Here is a 21,842-nt window from a genome sequence, read left to right as displayed (position 1 = left end):
AGATCCCTACTGGCACACACTGTGCTCACACACGTAGCATAAACATCTCCAAAAAGCACATTTTTAAAGAACCAGAATTACAAGCTGTTCCAAGACCACTGCACTTTATTAATATTGAGAATGTGTCCTTCAAGATAAACTCTTCTATAAATGATTCAGATGAATTAGCACAGGAAAATCTTTCCGAGTTGGAAAGCATTGAATCGGAAGCAGTGCAGTCAGTGAATAATGAAAGTAAACCATCATTCTGAAGTATGACTAATGGTGACATGGCCTGTCTAGAAGAACAAATAGCCAAGACATACTACTTGGCCCCAAAACTGGGCTGAACATCTTTTGAAATGACTTCATTGCTGTATGAAGACTATTAACAAAACAGGAAACCCTGCCAACTTGTGGACTACGACTCCAGTGAGAGAGAATTTCACTTGTCCACAGGAGAGACAGATGATTCACTTTGTAAAAGAGTGGGACTTATTACTCTTAGAGGCAATATTAATAGATCCATCCAAAATCGTCCATGGAACAGATCTATTGACGTTGCCAAGATCTTCAGCTGAAAAATGTGCAGAGAAACTTGAATCTGCAATGTAGAATGCTGCAGTGAAGTGATTACATTTCATGGCACCTAAAATGCTTTTATCAAAGGATGACTTGACAAGACATCAAGATAGCTAAATGCTTAGAACTGCATGTCAATCAAAAACTTACATGTATTATTTAAGGTGCAGACAGAGCTTCAGTGAGGCAAAGGAAAAATTCTAAACTAAGGCTTATGGAGAATGTGTTTGTGTAAAGATAGGAGATATCTTTTTGCCATATAAGTACATTAATTCTGCCTCTTGGGCTGGATGCATTGGGTGTGACTTTATCAACTGCATGGGGAATTAATTTGGCCCATAATGTCTCATTGAGCAGGTGGGGTAAATGCATTGTCTCAGCCCAGTGTCCAGAACTGGCTTGTATAAAATTCCCAGTCATTCCATTGGCACTGTTTCCTGCAGACCTCTCAGAGCATCTAAAATTAAATTATTTTTTACTATGGAAGTGATGAAGATACTGGCAAAAGGATGTGAAGAAGAATCAATGACAGCAGAGTCCAAGCTTGGGAATAATCCATGACAAAAAGGAGGCACACATAGTTACACTCCCTCTCTCTGTGTGGCAAAGAAATACGGGGCATCACCTGAGAAAAGGACAGGGCTGAATTACTGCACTGTCAAAACCAGGAGTGAAACAAAGGTAAACACAGCTCATGTTTGATTTGTCATCTCCTCACAACTGTCTAATTGCCTTCTATACTCAAATGGTTTGCAAGGCAAGAGTGGGAGCAGACAGAAAGAGAACTGCTTTAGAGATGTTAAATATACCCATTATGGGGGTAAAAAACAAATTTTCCTATAGGACACATGTATCAATCAAACCTATCAATGGGGACACCTCCCTTGTGCTGCCAACATTAGCCCTGGCTATGTTACACAACTCTATTTATGCCTTTAGTTAACATGACTGAGCAGTTACCAAAGCAATTATTACTTTTTACGGAGTACATAAAGTTCTTTTTACAGTTAAGAGATAGGGGTCAGTATTTTAAGCTTACCTCAGCATTTAGCAAGCTTTCCTTCCTGGATGTTTTGATTACTTAGAAAAGGTTTAACCTCTACAACGTAATGAAGGCTGGGAAGTTGTAAGGTAATTTGTAGGAGAAAGGGTGTGCATGAGGGTATATGGACTATTATGAAGCTCAATAAATAATCATGTGAAATTGCTGGCATTTAGGACCCTCTAGAGAGGAGCTTTCCCAGCCGGCTCCTGATCCCTCATACCCTGAGTAATTCCAGATTAAACCCCCACTGCCTTTGTGGAAGTGTGTGTGACATCAGAAACCTCCCCCCTGTTTCTGCAGGGCGTGTTAATTGTCTCCAGACAGGGACAAGGGGGCTGTACACGGCTCCAGCTCCTCCCCAGGGTGGCTCCCAGGGAAAGGGGTGCAGTGCCCAAATGGTCAGAGCTGTGGGAATGGTGCAAGGTGTCCTCCACTTGCGTTTTATTGAGAGAGATTATAAGATTCAAAATGCAGCTGTGTGGGTTGGTTCTGTGCCTGTTAAAAGGAAGGCATTCCTCATGGCTGTGATTGATATGGTTTAGGCACATCTGTGGACTCACTTAACCCTTCCCTCCACCCTCTCCATCTCAAACCGCTGCCTAGACATGAAAAGTGGGAATTTGTCTTTCGTACGTGAGGGTATAAAGAGCTTCTTGACTTGCACTGAAGAACAGTGCACTTTGATTCCCTCTCAATGCTAATTTTACCTTAGTTTTATCCAGACAAGACATGGAAGCCCACATCAGGATAATCAGCCCTTTTTCTTTCTCAACCTCTGAGGCATAGGAAAGGGGCAGCTTGGTAAAATGACCTGGACACATGTTACAACAGATAATCAATGGCTCTAGTAAAATGCACAAGAAAGCATTCCAAGCCCAAATTTCAGTAAACATTCTCCAGAATCTGTGGCTATTTATCAAATATGAATGTACCCTTCAGGACGAGGATCTCATTTCCCCCGGTGTTTTTGTTCCAAAAATAATTGGAAGTGACAATACAGAGAAAGATGATGTTTCAGCTTCATGTTTAAAATAAATATAAGGCTGTCATCAGAGCCTAGCTGTCTTGTGAAGATCCCTCTCACAGGAGTCAACAGGCAGCTCTACTGATAGAGAATCGTGTTCCATTATTGATTAGCTTTTAAGTTCTTGTTACATATTAGATTAGGATCGCTGTATGCATAGGGAATGAATAGCCCAATTACAGTCTAAAATAGCTCATCTCAAAGTGGTTCAGGATTTTGATATCATAGAAAGAATTTTAAGGAAATTACAGGGTATATTAAGAAAGCCTTTAAGGGATATATTTACATTTTTATTGCATGGATTTTTAGGATGGGGAGGGCAAACTATCACTCCTTATTTACATACAAGGCTGGTTTTAGCTCCCTCCCAATTAGCTTTTCAAATCTTTGGGAATTAGGGGTTTGCTATATTGGAGTTTTTTTCCTGCATAGAAAGCACCAAACTAAGAAGTCCCAGAGTTACACCTCCAGATTCCCCCAGTTTAAGTGAGACGATCCCACACCAGGCTCTGCTCCACGTGCAGCTGTTGAGACTCCAGGGCTAGTTTTGGAGGCAGTGGTGGTTCCCAGCAGAAGTTGGCATTCAGATTCTCAGAACCTGCTGCTTCTCACCCTTTGTGCAGGAGGAAAATCCATCAGTGGTGCTAAAAGAGACTCTGATCCCTCAGGTTGGCCCTGCAGGGCACTGAGCATTGACCACAAGTAACTTGGAGTGGACAGGGACAGTGCTGCCTCTGAAATGCCAGAGAGACCAGGCTGGCTGCAGGGCAGGTGAGGCAGGAGCCAAAGGTGTGTGTGGCACTCAGCATCCTTCACAGGATGGACTGCTGGCACAATTTGGGGCCACCTGAGGTTCCTGTGGGAGATGCCAGGCTTGGAGACTGCAGCAGGGTGACAAAGAGCTGCTTCCACTGCACATGCACACAGAGTCCTGCCACCCTTCACCCTCCCTCACTACCCAAGCTGTTGATGTTGAAAGACATTTTCCATAGTTGTCCAACACATAGTCACCTTTAATTTCAGCTATAGTTTTGAATTTGAGCAGAGAGGGTACAGAAGCCCAAACTCAAACCTCAGCTCTCCATACTCACCCATTACAGCACTGACAATGTCAACAGCTGACAACATCACATATCACAGCTTTCATTCCATATAACCACCCTGGATATTTTGGTATAGAAAGAAACCACCCTTTTTCTACAGAGAATTCCCACTGTTCAGCAAGGTGGGACAGTTTAAAAATAGATCTGGCTTTAGTTAAACATGTGCACAATACTTGCCTATCCAAGTGAAGACTGTACTTACCTTGTTGATAGTTGTACATTTTGCAGCCCTAAAGCAAGACCAGGGTGCTCTCTTAAAAAAGAAAATAAAATATTATCATCATCATTATTATTATCATCATTATCATGCTATTGCTATCACGACCTTATGCTTAGAAATATTTCTTTATTTCTTTATTTTCTTTTACTTCAATAAAGCAAGAGCAATTATGAAAGTTTCATCCGTTTCTCTCAAGGGCTCTGGAAAAACGTTCCTTTCAAGAAAAAAAAACTGTTAATTTTTTACAAATATATAAAATAAAATACTCAAGGCATTTTTGAGAGACATTCTCACATATTGCTGAAGTTACACACAATGTGTGAGAATTTGCATAACAAATGTGACAAGATGGTTACTTAAGGGACTGAAATAGAAGGAATAAAATATATATTAGATACCTCAGTTCTCATTAATTATTATTCTGAATGAGAAATAATGCCAGGAGCAAGATGGGTGCCAGAAGAAGCAATGGGGAAATATATTATAATGTTTTTAAAAACCTTTAAAAGGTATAATAATAATGAGGAAATTATTGCACTACCATTTTTTTAGTAGCAGAGCAAACCACCTGTTCACACTTTTATTAATTGCTTGCTTGCCTCTTCCTTAAAGATGATCTGTGAAGATCATTAAAAGAAAAGCTACCTGAGCAGAAAGGAGGAGAAAGAACTCACGTTATACAACAACAACAACAACAACAACAACAACAACAACAACAACAACAACAACAACAACAACAACAACAAAAAAAAAAAAAAACCAACCATAACTTTAAATAAGAGTCACATGTGGAAAGACTTTAGGGTCCTCTGCTGATTTATGGTGCCGTTGCCTGGGAGAGGATCCGTGCCCTGACCTCTGCACAGCCCTGAGCTACCCTTGGCACCCACACTGAGTCCCTGCAGTGGTTCCTGTGCAGGGCAGGAGCCCCTTGACTCTTTATCAGGGGGCTGGAAATGTATTTTCACCTCAGCAGCCTCCCATGCTGAATGTGTGTGCAGCAGTCAGTGAAAGCTAAACCCATTTGAAATCAGTTTGAGAGGGAAAATAAGGCCCTTTTTGGAGAGACTATTCCTAAGTCATGTTTTACTCTGCCATTAATATACTTTTGGAATGCATGAGAGCTCCTTGCACCCAAGGCAGGTAATAATGGTCTATTAAAAGACACCATCTCTGTTTCCTAATGCTCTATCAAAGGTTCATTGATGAAAATAGCCATCTGGCTGCTCTCATCAGCTTTAAGGAATTCCATAAAAGTATGAAATATGATTTCCTCATAATTGCTTTTCTGTAAGATTTATGACAATGTGAGTAAGGAATAAACTGGTCATTTGCTGAACAAGACTCATATTTAAGATGTTCTGATGCAAACGAGGAAGTGGCCAACTAGGAGATGCATTTCTTGGGAGAAATACAAAAGTGTTTGCAAAAGCCACAAGTTACCACATGCACTTGGCTGTGTTCACTGCTGGTGTAAACACATACAGCTCCAGGGAGGCCAAAGGCTGCATGAGCTCCAGCAGTAAATTTGGGGCTTAGAGACCAGACATGTGAACAGTTCACAGCTGAAAAGAGGACCTTGACAGCAACTGGAAGATGCCCCTGTGTTCATCTGTGCAGCATCAGGTTCTTCTGCCACCTGCACCTGATGATGTTGTATGTGCAAAGAATATCACTTGCTTGGAGGGAGAAAACGGGCCCTGAATGCCTGGCAGCACTGTTCATACTCCTGCCAAGACTAAAAGTGGGAATGGACTGTGTGATTAGTGTTGTGGGATAATTAAATCCCATTTTCTAGCTATTCATCTGTCAGAGGTGTAGTGGTCATTGCTGTGCCTGTTTGCCATTAAGTCAATTATGTGGTCCTGTGACCTTTTCACTTCAGGATCATCTAAAGCATAGGATTGACACTGAGGAGATTCTTTATTCCAACTTCGCTTTTGGTTTTTGGTGCAACTTAACATTTTTTGTCCTCATCTTTTCCATCTCCAAGACAGGAATAATCACAGAGTCATTTAGGTTGGAAAAGACCTTTAACGATTCCTTGCCCAATTTCATTGCCCTTTGGGAGGCAATCAGACTCTGCAGATTAAGTGCTGCTTGAAAACTTGTAAACACGCCTGTCTCACCCTGGATGAAAAGGCAGTCACTTCCCTCTCCCTCAATGCAACCAAAGTATTTATTCATATAGAGTGTGGGCCCAAAATTGCCAGTGGATGCCCATTTCTGAGCCTGTTTCCCCTCTGTGAGTTTTTGACACACCCCCAGCAAGCTCAGGGGTAGCCCAGTCCCACAGAGAAGTTGAGATGTGAGTGATGCTTTTTAGATTTTGACTCTGCCAAGATTTGAGCCTGTACAAGTGCACACATTGTCTCAAGTGCCCTCTCCCAAGCACTTTCTCTCTTTACCACCACATTTATTTTAAGACTTTCAGCATGCCTAGATTTGGGAGTTATTTGCACCCAGAAAAGCTAGCAATCACCCTCAAAATTTTTTTACTGAATTATGACTAAATCTTATTAATGATTTGAAGCTTGCCAGAGCCATAAGTGAGAACAGAACATAAGAGGGCAAGAGCCAGCCTTTTTGGTAAGAGTCAGTACCACAGTCATGCTCTTAACATAACATCCCAGTTACTCATTTGGCTTCTCCTTTTTTTTTTTTTTTTTTTTTTAAGTTAATTATACCAAGAAGACTTTATAAAAACTGTTGCCAAATGTTTAAAATTAGAGCAGCTCAGTTCTTATTTCAATCCCAGGTTACTTTGCTAAATTGCACATGCTCACCTTGTGCATTCATTTGTGAGCACCAGGCATATCAGTGATTAATTAATATTAATGGCAGAAATCACTTCAAACTTGCTTTATGCTAGAAATCACACACAATCCTGACTCTAATCACTCGGCACATAAAGAAACTTTAATTGATAACCCAGGTTTAATATCCATCAGGATTGGATTCTGTAGGAGGAACAGAGCAATGTTCCCTGTAATCATCCTAGAAGAGATGGAAAGCTTGTTCTACCAACATCAAAGAAGATTAGGCAGCAGAAGCCTGATAGTAAAGTAGCAATTATGGAGGGTTTTTTTTTTAATTCTGTGCACCTGCTTCATCAAAATAATAGGCATCTTTTAGCAAAATAACCTGGAACTCAGTTCACTGACTTTCAATTATCTTATGCTGGGAAATGCATCTGGAGAGACATGAAAAAAGGTGATAGACACACAGGGAAATAAAGAGAAGGGGGAAATTAGAATGAGGGAAAATATGAGGCCCTAAGTAAGTGGGTGTTATAAATATCCTGTGCCTTGGGCTGAATATAGAACAGGAATATTTTTGCTGAGTTAGGACTGTGGCATCGGGCACATCTGACCTAATCAGTCCCTGGTGGAGTGCCTGTGAATGCAGCAAACAGTTTACACCAGGGACAGACTTGGCTCATTGCTTCTAAGGGGAATTTTAGATATCAAACCTTAATGCCAGCAAGGGAAGCACATGGCAACTTCCCACAAACATTTCAGGCTGTCTAACTCAAAGGAAAAATTACTATCCTCAAATTCCCCTTTATCAGGTGGCCTTACTTTCCAAAATGAGAAATTACCTATAATTTTCTTTCAAAAGGTGAGTCTTAAATTAGACTACAGCCTATCTTCCCTGGGGATGGGGAGGGGAAGAAAACCCACACACTCTCTTGGTTTTACTTGGAGAACTACATCCTCATTTCTGAAAAAGCACAAGGCAAACCCTCAAAGCCAGGTTTAAGAAGCCTGACTGAGGCTTGGTACTTTTCCTTGTTGGGCTTGTTTTTAACACATCCCACTCTTCTCTCAAAACAATTTTCCAGAGATCAGTGGGCAATTCACTTCAACATCTCATGATCTGCAGCCCTGGTGCCTCCAAAGGCAGAGCACAGCAGAGCTCTTACCAGAGGAAAGCTTCATTACCAGCCCCATTACCATGTGGAGTTCTTGCCAGGCTCAGGTCAAAATCAAAGACAGCATTTTTCCATCTTTTTGTCCAGCTTTACATCCCTGGTGAATTCACTGTGCCCTCTTACACATATGTCGGTCTCTCCTCCATTAGAGACAACCACTCACACCTCATTGTGACTCAGAAATGATCCCCACAAGGATACTGGTCAGGAGGGCTGCTCTCCATTTCATCTCCTGACCCATCACATCCTCCTCTCAACCTCTCCTCCTGACTCTGCAGTTCCTCCAGTCTGATCACAGCCCTGTCTCTATGTTGGAACCCTGAGCACTGAGAATTTCAGGCTTTCTGTGCTGACAGGCACTGACCCCCAAGCAAACACTGCATTTGACCTGAGGTCATGGAAAAGGCCCCCAAAATTGAGTGACAGCACTGAGATTTTGGGTGTGGAGTTTGAATAGAAGTGTGTGATATCACAGGGTGGAAAATTTGGAGTTTAAGGTTTTAGAGTATAATAAGATGGAGGTTTTAGGGTAGAGGCTAAGTCCTTCTTTTTCACCTTCTTCATGGGTCTGGGTGGTCTTTTGTAATTGGGTAAAAAAATCCACATTGCAGACCATGGATGGTTGGTTATTGGGTTAAAAGCAAAAATAATCTAGGGGTCATCTCATCATTTGACAATTCATGCCTAAAAGACCTTGAAAGAGATAGAGACAGAGCCATTTTCTACTTTGCTAGCTAGAACTCATAACTAGTGAAACTGTACTATAGATAAGAGTTAATAAACATCTGAGTCTGAACACGAACTGCATCTCCTGAGCATTCAATCCCAGCTTTAGCACAGAAGAAAAGATAACAAACCCACACCTCTAGAGCTCTGTCTAAAAGCTGGTGGCCTTGGCAGACTGTGGGGACAGGGGCTTTGGGCACCTATAAAAGTGCTCCAAAGGGCAGAAGCAGATTCTGAGGGAGGCAGGGCAGGTGCCCTCCCTGCATCCTGGCACATCCAGCACACACAGCTCCATGCGCAGGAGGCTGAAGCTCAGAGGATCATGAACAAACACCCATGACTGGCAGAGTCTGATCCTCCAGAAAGAATCACACCACATCCCACTCCACACGAATGAAACAGAAGTAATTCCATTGTAATTAAATAGGAATTTTTGTGTGAATTTCAAATGAACCTTTGTAACATTTTCATTAGTCCTCAACACACCTCTTACTTTACCTCATTAGAATTATTGGTAATAAATTGTAGTAACTGGATTGTAATTAAATAGGAATTAAATTTTGACTTCCTAATGAACTACAGCAAAGCAATCGCTATTTCAATATACATTAATTGCTGTTCTGTTAGGAATATAGACAACTTATTTTTATTGAATTGCTACAAATTATAATGAATATATGGCCTGAGCTGACAAAATGGTCTCCCATCAGTAAGTGTACCTGGTAGATGTCAGCCAGCTGTGCAATCAGATCTACCCAAGGAACTTGGGACCTGCAGCATGCCAGTAGAAAATACACTGAATTATGACACTACCAAAATAATTTTTTGTTTCAGAATCTCACAATTAATTTATAAACACAACAGACAAGATGCCATTGGGAGTGCCATTGGGGAAGTAGACTAAAAGGTGTGAGAAACAAAGAGCAGTAATATCAGACTAGTGGTTTTTTATGTTATTGGCTCCTGATTGATTATAATAAAAGTCCTTTGTAATATGTTCTAAATGAAGTCAGGTTTTGCTGCTCCTGCATAAACAAAAACAAGGATGAGAGGGAAAAGGTAAGTAAGGTCTTTTTCCTGGCACTTGGCTCAATCAGTTTGTTTCAGAACACTGCCTGTCTGCCCTGTTCCCTTTTTAATTACCACGTTGTGATTCCCTCCTTCCTACCAAGCTGGACAGCCTCAGCAAAATCTGCCATTGCTTCTGGTGGAAATACCCTCAGAACTGGTTACTTTTAAATAAAAGTGCAATGTCACAGACTCAAGAATCAGCAAAGTATTTTTTTCTGCCAGTCCAGCTCACTGTTGATTTCTAGGGGACAGCAGCAGCCAGCCATCACAAACATGGGACAGAGTTTCCTTGGACACTGAAATCACTGCTGTGATCACAAGGTCTGTCTCAGTGTGGTTTTACATGCCCTGAAATACCTGCACCTCTCCATTTGTTCACCACTGCTATCATTTCACCTCTCGTCACACTGCAAAGTCAGCATCTGGCTGACATTTAAAATCCCTTTGGATTTCCAGACCCAGCAGGGGAAATTCAGAATCAGGCTCTGGATAGGAACTGCAGGAGCCAGTGTGGGTTTGGGAGAGGGCAGCTCACTGCTCAGGCATCTTTGTTATACTGAAATTTAAATCACAGAGATTGAACAGGGAAAGCAAACTCGCTTTTTCAATTTTGTTACCTAATCAAAACTCTGAAGCTTTCTAGTGTTGGAGAGTGTTCACATATCATCCACTTTCCATATCCAGTGCTGACAAAACAATAAGGCAGGAATAACATAAGTCGTGAGAAAACTAGTCTGTCTCATAAATCTTCACAGGAAAGTAGCTGCTGTTTTATGTTATTGCAGTGTGTTGTTTCCAATGAAGTGATTACTGTTAGATGTATTTTTAAATTGCTTTTGGTATTTTTAAAAATACATGACTTTGAGAGTGATAGAAATGAGATTGAGTGGTGGTAGGCAGTACCTAAAATATGATTAACTTTTTCCCAGACCAGCTACTTCCAAAATTAAGGTTACCAACACAGCTGTTGTCAACTTTCCCCTGGCTGCAAAGGGCTCACTGGAGTCTGTTTGATGTATACAATTATCCATCAGCCCATCCAAACCCTCCTCCTGCTTCAGACATCCTGCTTCAAGATGTTTGATTAATATTTGCTAGTGTTATTTTAAAGTGTGGATGTGCATGTTTGTGCACTAAAGCCCTGTCACACAGAGCCCCTACATTCCCTGGTGACTGGGCTGTGGTTTCTGTCCATGGAGGGGCAGAACTGTTTGTGTATTAACAGCTCCAACCAAGGCTTCCAGAAGAGCTCAGCTGCCTTTTAGATAAAGTTCAGTTGGAAGACATTCAAGGCAATAAATATCAAGTGAGAGGTTTTCTCAGGGCTTTACAAGTCATTAAAACTCCAGGTAGATTTTACCTACCAAAGGCTTGGCTTGTGGCTTGCTGAGTTCACATGGCCCTTTTCCTGCAGACTGTCATGTCCCTTCCAGAGGCTAATGAAGCCTGTAACCATCTCAGGGCCCACCTACAGGGTCCCTTCCATTGTTCTGTGCTCCACAGACCAGGCACTACAGGGTTAAGCTCACTCAGACAAGAGGAGACTCAATAAGAGGCAAAAGGAAAATGAATTAGGGGAAAATCAACAGGCAGCAAAGGAAAAAACTAAATTACATTTCATGTACACACATGCACTCTTTTGGCTGGAAGGGCAGAAAATGTAGCCAAAACCAGGCTGTTTTTATTCTAAACAGTGCATCAATCCATTGATTAATTTTACACTTTGTTCCTTATGAACCTGGGCTGGGGCCATGAATGCTGCTATGAAAAGAAGAATATAGCCAAAAAGGAACTCTTAAAAAGTTGGCAGCCGTTTCAAGGCAATGTGTCTGGCCAGCAGGAAGGAGATGGCTCCTCCAGGGAGTGTATGGAACTGTAAAATCATTTGTGAACTAGCCCTGCACAGTTTATAAGGTGTGTGACTGACTTAAAGTCAAGTTTCTTGCAAAAATCTGTGACTTGTAAATCGAATTATAAAAGTAGTTTTAAGTATCATTTTTCCAAAAGGGCATTACAAGATTGGTTAAGAATGACTGTATTTCCTCACTAATACCATTAACTTTGGAATTGTTTCCATCCATTCCAAAGCAGAACAAGGACAGTTTACTGTAAATTGCTACACTCTGTATGCTTCAGCTGCTCAGCTCTATGGTATAGGAAGAATAAACCAAACAAAATCAAATAAAGGAATAAAATAAAACACCATGTATCAACTTCAGTTTTGGTGTAATCAAATGCAAATGGAAATGAGTGGAGTTGCATTCACTCGCACCAAGGCTGACACATCCCTTGGCCATGGAGCAAAGGGAGGCAAACCTCAGCTCTCTGTGCTGCTTCCCAGGAACATCATTTTGCAGTTATCTGCTATCTGCTGCCCAGGTGTTTTTGTGAGAAAAGTGTCTAGACCAGTTTTGACAACTAGTCTTGATTTTTTTTGCCACCTGGGTAAAAAATTCATTTACCCAGGATTTCTTCCATAGGTATTCCTTTCAGCGAGTAAGGAGGTTAGGGAATGATTTGGGAAATACCCCTAAAACCTCTCCAGGATAAGCCAAGAGTGACTTTAAGTAGGTATAAATCTGTGTAAGGTCTCCAAAAAATCAGACAGAAGCGGGCAGGGGGGATTCTGCCTGTGATATATCTTGTCATCCAGACCACAAACAGGGGTTCCAAAATCTCTGCACAGAACCAAATCTTTCCCTTCTCACTGCATTTCAATACTGTTGACTGCTAATTAATCACAGACTTTACACTGCCTCCCTCTTGCCCAAGTTTTATGGCTGAAGTTTCGTTTGAACTGTGCTTCTCCCAGCTGAGCAGTGCTGGAAGGTCAACAGAGCTGTGCCATGTGCTGTGAAAAGTGATGCTTCTTTTAAGAGGCCTCATTATTGAAATAACTTTTGAGTTAATGTTTGGAAATAACTCTGAAATGAGGACTTGCACAGATTTGTTTTCTTAGTGCAGCAATTAGCTCCTTGAGCGGTGACTGGCTGCAGCACCTTCTGCCATGTCTGACACATTAAATAAATTATTCACTCAGTTCATTAGTTAGGAGTACAGTTTGTAATACCTGCCGAGTTACAGGACACACAGCAAAGCCATGGATCACTTCAGCTAGAAAAATGAAGTCAGGTTTTGCTGCTCCTGCATAAACAAAAACAAGAATGAGGGGGAAAAGGTAAGTAAGGTCTTTTTCCCAGAACTTGGCTCAATCAGTTTGTTTCAGAACACTGCCTGTTCCCTTTTTAATTACCACGTTGTGATTCCCTCCTTCCCACCAAGCTGGACAGCCTCAGCAAAATCTGCCATTGCTTCTGGTGGAAATACCCTCAGAATTGGTTATTTTTAAATGAAAGTGCCATGTCACAGACTCAAGAAACAGCAAAATATTATTTTCTGCCAGTCCAGCTGACTGTTGCCAGCAGGACTGTTGGAAGTGTTCTCTTTGTCAGGCTCTCCATGGGGAGGCACCTTTGGGGAAAGGTGGGGCAAGGAGCAGTGCAGGTTGTCCTTCATGCTTGCTGCTCTGCAGGCAGTGCCCTGGCACAGACACAGCACCAGCTGCTCCCATGGGACATGGGATAAACCGTGGAAGCAGCGCCTCTGGGTCTAAGAGCATTTCACCCACCTGGATGGAAACAGGGCCATGGCAGTGCTGCAGAGTGGATGGAAACACAGCTACAGCTGGTCTGGGGACACAAGAGGCTCCCCATGAGTGGGTGTGGGGTGGGCTCAGGCTGCAAAGGACCACTCAGACATGCCACATCACTGCTGCTCAGCACCCTGTGCAGTCAGTGCCCTGGCCTGGGGCCACACAGCATCCAGGAGCTTACCATGCAGGGCATGACATTTAAAGAGAGAAAGCGACTTTTAAATACCAGTTAGCAGTTGAGCTTAACTAGAGATGGCAGGGCAGGAGGATGGGGAGACCTTTGGAGCCTTACCCTTCTCTTCCAAGCCTCAGCATTCAAAGCAGCCCTAATAGCAAAGCCCAAATCAGGCAGCTTTAAGTATATCTTTGGGCTCAATATTCTCTCATCAGTCCTTTCTTCAAAGGCACTAGACGCAGTCACCAGTGGTCACCTGTCAGGAAACACTGTGGGATTCAAGCCAGAATGCTGGGGTGCATTTTGCAGAGATAAGTGCCTGTAATGAAGCTCCTAAATACATCTTCAAGCATCAAAAATTGGTGACGTGACTTTGCAGAAGTGACAAGCAGTGATGCAGTGGAGGCACCAAGGGGAACCCCAGGATGTGTGGCAACCATATGCTGACCCCCAGCAGAGCTGCCACCCTGGAACAGGCCTTAGATGACTTATTTTGGATGACTTATTTTCCTTTATTTTGTCCAGTCAGATTCCCCCAAGTAGAATTAAAAGGTTTAATTCTTCAGGCCAGCTGTGCTCTTCCCAGTCACACACCACAGATGACACAGGTCTGCTGTGCAAAAAAAACCAACATGTAAAGAAGAGGATAAAGGAGAGGAGAAATCTAATAAATACTCCATTATCTTCAGCGTATATTATGCAAAATTTGGCATGAAATCTTTACCTCACATAAACATGAAGGTCACTTATTTGTTCATTAAATTCTCCTCAGTCTACATCATTATGCTCATAGTTTTTCTTATACTTAATGTAGTAGGGGCCTGCCAAACTCATTAGACATCCGCTGATAAATGGATTTGAACTCACAATCTGTTAAAAATCACATAGGCACATTAGAGCAATATTTCCATGGCTTAGAGACTGTATACATTTAAATCTTCCCAGAGAGGATTTTGAACATTTTTGATCCAGTGCAGCAGACTCAACACATAATTCAAGTCTGCTTGCTGTAAAAATTTACAGGCTGGGATCTTAGTATCACTAGTCATAAATCAAAGCTGCACACTTAAAAAAGTGGTAGTAACAAAACTGTTGGATAGGATGTAAACATCATCAAGCTCATTGTCATGCAGCACTTGTGTTGGAATAATGGGGGAGATATTGTTAAATGTTGTATATATTTTCACTTTTCTGGAAGGATTTGTACACATAACAGATTAACCCTGTGTAATTTCCAGCCTGGGCAAATCTCTGCATGAGAAAGAGCTTCTGAAACTTTCCTGGATTCTCACCCTTGGTGCCATGACTTCAAATGAGCTTTTACATGAAATGTGGACAGAAGGGAGCACGGGGCATGTTTATGCCATAGTTTATGTTTCATTTACTCATTGCTCTTTATTGTAATTTCCCCCAACTGCTGATAAAATGCCTATAAAGCATTGGGCTGATAATTTGCAGGCTCTCCTGCTGCTCTGTTTGTTATAAAGCTACTCATGTCTCCAGGAGAGTCTTTCTTCCTTTTGGATTTATGAGCTTAATGAACCACTGTTATTCTCCATCACAGGAGCCAGTGATGGCGTGACATTATAGCAGAAAGATTTGAAAACTTACGAGAAAGCACTTGAAACAAACTGCTGCTCTTAATAAGTGCCTCTTGTCTTCAGTGTGGTCTGAGGAAGATCTAAGAGAGCTAATGAATGAAAAGAACAAACCAAGGCCTGCTCTAATCCTGCAAGCTCTGCTGCAGGGTAAGCAGTGCTAGGGAGATAAATCCTCTGCTGGGATGAGCAGTATTTATCCTGCAGTGGCAGGATGCTGATACATGGCTCCACTGATGGGCCCACTTTGCATAAAGGAGCCTGAGCCCAGGTCTGCTTAGATTCTCTAGATGAGGCCAGTTGGATGTATGAGATTAAATCCAATTAAATGTAACTTCAATTAATATAACTCACCTTACTGAGAGGCTTTTTACTGCAGCTCACCTATTGATTAAGGTAACCTTTTGCCCTAGGAGCTCTAGATTCACACAAATACTTTCTTTTTTCCCCCAGGGCTATTCTCAACATTTTCTTTCTCAATAATTTCAAAGCAAAGAAGAGGAGGTGGGAGAAAAGGAACCCCTTCCTTAAGGCTGGCTGCAGACTGCTGGTCACCTTGTTATTTCCATTAAGGAGCACATTTCTGCCTCCCATTGCAGGACACAACACAGAGAAAGGCAGTCCCACAGCTAGGCCAGCCCCAGGCTGTTTAGGAAGTTATAGGTCATAACCCACACCTTCATCTCCACCTGGAGACCATTAAGAAGCCCATGTAAAACCTGGAGCACATGATTCATTGGCTCCCAGTGAGGAGCCCAGAGCCAAGAGCGTGTCCTGTTCAGAACCCCATTGTACAACCTGCTGTTATCAAAGAGACAGTTCTCAGGCCCAGCTATTTCCTTCAGCTAAAAAAGCATAGACAGCAAAACACAAGTGACTTGCCCAGTGCTCAGCAGCAGCAGCAGACACAGAACCCAGGCTGAGGCTGCAAGTGAGACACCAGCCTGCTCTGGCAAGGCTGCTGCTGCCTTTGGCTCTTCTGCTGGGTTCCCAGAGACAAGTGGGTTGAGCCAGCTGAGCCATGCTGCCTGTTGGGGCAGAGCTTGAGAGGATGCCAGTCCCTCCCCACCCAAAATGTCTCTGCCTGCAGAGCCAGCTGGCTCCATCCAGGCTCAGAGCAGAGTGTCAGACAGCTCCTGCACAGCCTGGCTGGCCAGGGCACTCACCTGTAGGGCCACCCCACACCACGGGCATCTCTGACAGTCCTGACACCCCCAGTGCTGCCCAGGGGGGATGCTGGAGGTGTTTATGTCTGTAGGTGTGCAATCTTGCCAAAACAATGAGATCCCCACCACACACGATGCTCAAGCAACGCTGTCAACTCTGTGTATTAGTCATAAAAGCTCTGCTGTCTGCTGTTATTCTGTAATCATCAGCTCTTTCATCATGGCACACATATCTCAGCAACTGTACTCATTACAAAACCACCAAAGCAAGATGGGGAACAATGACATGCTGCCTCTTTTCTGCTGTGATTTGGTGGGATTGGGAGCTCAGATCATTTATCCAGCAGTGGGAGATGGATGGCGACATGCCAGTGGATGCTTTGAAAAGCTCAACCTAGGTGACTCTGTCTGTTAAAAAGTATTCAAAAGCCCCAATTACAATCAGTTAAAAGCAATAAGCATGCAAATTATTTTAAAACAAACTTTAATTAATTTCAGCATATGTTTCACTTAGGCTGATTAGTCAAATCTGATTTTCTGAAAAGAAACAATAAACATCTGCTAATGATGATTTACATATCACAGCTCACATGGGCTGCAGTGTGTTCTGAGGTTCTGCACAGCACAGAGAAACAACATCGTGCTGTGGCAGCAACCTCCAGCCTGCACCACCAGGTACAGGGAGCAACAAAAATAATTCTTGGATAAAATGCCTAGATGTGCCCTAAAGGAACATGATGGTGTTGGTATGAACAACTGTCCCACAAAAGCTTTCCTTTTTTTTAGTGCTCTTTGAGAAAAACAGGTAAAATAACCTCAAGTCTGGGCTCAGGGGACACCAAACTGAAGCTCTGCAGAACCTGACCTTGGTACAGACCTGAATTTAAGGATGCCAAGTGAGAAGATTTTCAGGCTGCATTCAGAATAATGAGAAGGGCTTAACCTATTGTTCAGACACCACTTCCCTCTAAAACCAGTGGAACAAAAATTATCATTTGCTCTAAACACATCATTTAGCCAACAAAATCCCTTATTCTCTGTTCATTATATAGGGAGACAGGATGTGATAATCCTGCATAGTCAGGAGGCTAAATCCCTCTTTACACCCAAGCCTCCATCGTGGGAGGCCTGAATACAGCCCCCTCATACCTTTGGACCTGAACCTTGCAATAATGTAAATATTTAAAAGTCCATGGTATTTTATATTCACAAGGCTGATAATGGAATAGCTTTAATATCCTTTCAGTGCCAAATCCAGATTAACACAATAATAGTGGCTCACAAGCAGTTTATTAGCACTCATACCCAATATGTAGAAATCCTGGAGGGGAAAAAAAGGGAAAAAAAGAGAAGTCCTGCCAACATATACTGCACACCGAGCTGCAGGATGTTGTATTCCAAGAGTTATTTCAGTTGTAGAAACCACGTGGCACCATTACTTGGCATGAGGAGAGGATAAAGAGAGAACGGCCTATGACAGGTGTTGCTTTAAATATTTTGAAGATATGCATCAGGAATAGTTCATAAAAGTGCTTCCAAAGTAGCTCTTACACCCACTGGGCTTGGCAGTCCTCACTCTTAAAAAACATGAACTTGGCACAGCAGTCTCCTAAATCTTTTAAACTGGCTTAATCCTCCCAGTAATGAAACGTGCAGTCAGCTAGATGGGTGCATTTATCTGAAACTCACTTATTTACAAGCAACTAAAACATGAAATTAGCTGGTCCCGGAAGGCAGCTTTGTACTCCCCAACTCCTCTGCTGTCATAAATCAGCCCCTTCAAGAGGGTGCCACATTTGTTTTTCCCATTCTCACGTTCTGTATGAACGTTTATATGCCAAAGATGATCCTCTAGAGGTGTCTCTGCACGATTCAGAGATTTCTGGCTTCTGTGGGACGGGACTGGGAGTGCATGTGTGTTGGCAGACACCAGGAGGTTTGCAAAATCTGGAGTTCTGGGAGTTTCAGGAGACTCCTTCACCAAACAGTGCTGCTGTGGTGCAGGCATCCAAGGTGAGCAGCAACAGCACATTTCCACCATTCCCTCTTTGCAGAGAGCAATGCAGTGAGGAGGAGCTGGAGCTGTTTGCTCCATGTTTGCTCCCTTTGTACCCACTTAGGAGGCTGCAGTGCCCAGACAGAGCTACGTGCACTCATCACAAACACTCCACACATTCTTGGAATGCTGGTTCTGCACCAAGTTCTGGAATTCACCACGCAGGAAGGGAGACCAGCCTTAACCTATGATATAAAGTATTTACTCCCCAAACTTTTGCCCAGCTTGGTGAAATAAAGGATTTTCCAGGATTCCTCAGCCTTATATGCCCTGATGTCCTGGCCCCATTGTGCTATTTCTGCATAAGGGAATATTCAGTGGTCAAGCAGCACTGATACATAAGATATTTTCAGCTTTAGGATTCAGAAGCAGAACTGAATTTTCCCTTTAGGGAATTCCTTTCAGAAATTATACTACCACAGCAGGGATCACAAATCCATGGCTGCAGAAAATAACACACCTTGGAAGGAGGAAACACTGGAGCAGCAGGAGATGGAGGCTCACAACTGGTAGCTGAAAACAACATCACTAACCCAGCCAGGCCCTGGGCCACCACAGAGCTCCTCCATGCTCCCTGGAAGGTTATGCCAGATGGTTTCTATCAAAAAAAGTGAACAGATCTTGCAAGGGTAAAACACTTGATGCAAAGTGGTCTGGAGATCAGAAAATTTTTTTGCTCTTTTATAACGTGGCACATAAGAAAGTTAAAAAAACAAACAAACAAACAAAAAAACCCAACACAACTCCACAAACAAACTAAAGAAGGGCTGCTTTTCTCACTTTCCTGAGAGAATGGCATATTCAGAAATACACCTTCATTTGCCTTTTTACACCAAATTATTACCTGTCACCTGCACATTTCAGCTGCAGAAATACTACAAGGATTTCCCTTTATTCTGGAACTCTTTCAAGTACAGGACTTTAAACAGCCCAAAGAGCAGCATCAGGCTTGAAAATGCAATCAGAACCACAGAACTAGGGAAGAATCTGTTTCCACATAAACTTTTAAAAAATAAACAGCAACTTTTCATTCATTCCTGTATCCTCTTTGAGGTCTGGAGTAAAGATTTGCTGGAAAAATGAGTTACATGTGAATATACCATATGATGAGTCAGAAAAGCTCTGGGCAAGAATTCAGTAAACCTCAGTTTTACCACTGTTCATATGCTTCTAAAACAAGATCCCAAGGAGCCTGTTGTCAGGCACAGAAGAAGCAAGGCCTGCTGGAGATGCAGCTTTTGTCAGCCAGCAAATGGAATGCATGTGTGACATGGAGGTGGCTTCTCACAAATTCTCCTCTCCCCCTAACACAGAGGTCCTCAAATTTTGTTGGCCTGGGAACAACTGTTAACAAAAACCACTCTGCCAGAATCTCAGCCTGTTCTCATCTTGCCTGGATCAATTTGAATGTTTTAATTCCCTGATGGAACAAGCAACACTGGAGGGGTCTCAAAGGTGACACGAGAAGTCGATGCTGTAAGAGATGAGCCCTTTTCTGACAGGTTTCAAATAACACCTCAAATCTACTCTGGAAAAAGTGAGAGAGTGGAACAGAATAAAATATACAATGTGATAGCAAAGCTCCTTGTCTTGGAGAGCAAAACCCCTATCCTCTGTGAAGGATATGAAGGAAACAGATGTTCCTGTGTTTTTAAAGGCTGGATTGTTGAAGGGATAACATAATTTCTCCTCATGTGCATGTCCCTTGCTCAGACTAGTAGAGCAAAACTTTTTCCTCCCAACATAATGATTCTTGATTAAGGACCAGATTCCAACCAGTTCTTCTCTAAGTACCCTGCATTATATGCTGCAGAATCAGTCCATGTGCCCAGGAGAGGACAGACACTTTCCTCTGTGAATTTCTGGAAACAGGCATTTCTGGGTAGGAATAACCCCACCAAGGGCAGGACAGAGGGGAAGGGGTTTCTGGGCAGCTTCACTATAAGCAGTTCTGTTATAGGGTCCACATCAGCTGCAAAGCCCAGTTATGCAATTGGGTTTCCATAAAACTGACTCTGAGCTGTCCTGACCACAGCCAGGTTCCAGCACTCAGGTCTGAGAGCCAGCCAAGGCTGCAAACCTCTCTGAGCCCCTGACAGAGAAGAGTGCACAGCACTAATCCCTCCATGTGCTGTTCCATGCTTCCTCAGTAACCTTGAGGCATTAATGAACAGAACCTGTCTTCTAGAAGGTGACAACTCAGAGAGGCTGGATGGACTGGTAGTAAAATCTGAGTTTTTCATGTTAAGTTTTGAGCAATGGTATTGGGCACTTCTCAGGTCAGCTCCTTTACTCCTAAGCTCAATTTATTTACAAACAAAACAGAGTACACCAAGTATATTGCTGGGAAATCATTAGTTAAGAATCCTCTACATGACCACATTGTGGCCACGAGAGGTCCTAGAAAAAAAGGTCACCACGTATTTATCCAGCTGCACACTCGGTAGGAGTGTGCTCTATAAGAAGTGCTTTTAGCAACAGTTAACATTTTCAAGACAATATGTCAGCTAACCTAACCTTTGAGAGGAGGGTTCGAAGAAAGGTTAAGGCAAGTTAACCTAAATAGCTTAAAGAAATAAAGAGACATGTTGGAGGTAATTAATACTTGAGAGGAAATAATGTAAAGGGGAAGAAAGACTTATTTAAGGTTGGCCAAGTGTAATGTACTACAGGAGGTAATGGCTTTAAATTAAAAGAAGGGCAAGTTTAGATTAGATAACAAGAAAAAACTTTGCAACAGGAACAGTAATTCAGCAGTGTAGCAGTCTGAAGAGAGAAGCAGCACCAGCATTATCAACAGACACTTCCCAGCTGACACCAGCCAGCGCTCTCAGAGGGAAAATACCTGGGGTAAACCACAAGAGATCCCAGGGATTTGACTCAACAGCCTATAAAGGCCATTCCAAACCCAACATCTATGATCCTGTAATTAACACACACATCACCTATTAATCTTACATGTTCCAGTGGCTACCACTTCCCATTTAAAGCATACTCACCTGACAAAGATGGATGGGGGATTGTAGAAACATAATGTAGCCCTACCATGGATTATTGGGCTGATCCTCCCCTCAGCCATGCATCACATCTCACCTCATCTATGTTATGTTACAGTAAATTTTCGGAGACCTGCACCCTCCCCCAGAAAAGCCAGATGCAAGAACTAAGTTGAAAAAAGCTAAAAAGTGTTTCAGGTATTGATTTAGCAGCATGTTTAGCTGACCACAGTTTGTAAATGTGCTGAAATCTTTCAAAATTAAAATGATTTGGTCTTCTAACAGCATGGCACCAGCTCAAATTTTAGGAATATTTGCCATGATTTTTATAATTCTGAAAGATTCATATTTTCTCCCTCAATCTCATGATTTTCCTTGAGCCTAGAATATCATTTGTTAACCTCTTCTTGTTTGCAAGGACAGTTGTTCAACAGAATTTAAAAAAAATGTGATGGTTTCTGGCAGGGAATAGAAAATACAAAAGTTCACATAGTATGAAAGAGAAAACTGAACAA

Source organism: Zosterops lateralis (assembly GCF_965231275.1).
Source record: "Zosterops lateralis genome assembly, chromosome: 21".
Classification (NCBI taxonomy): domain Eukaryota; kingdom Metazoa; phylum Chordata; class Aves; order Passeriformes; family Zosteropidae; genus Zosterops; species Zosterops lateralis.
The sequence above is the reverse complement of the archived record's forward strand: the minus strand, read 5'-3'. Positions refer to the sequence as shown.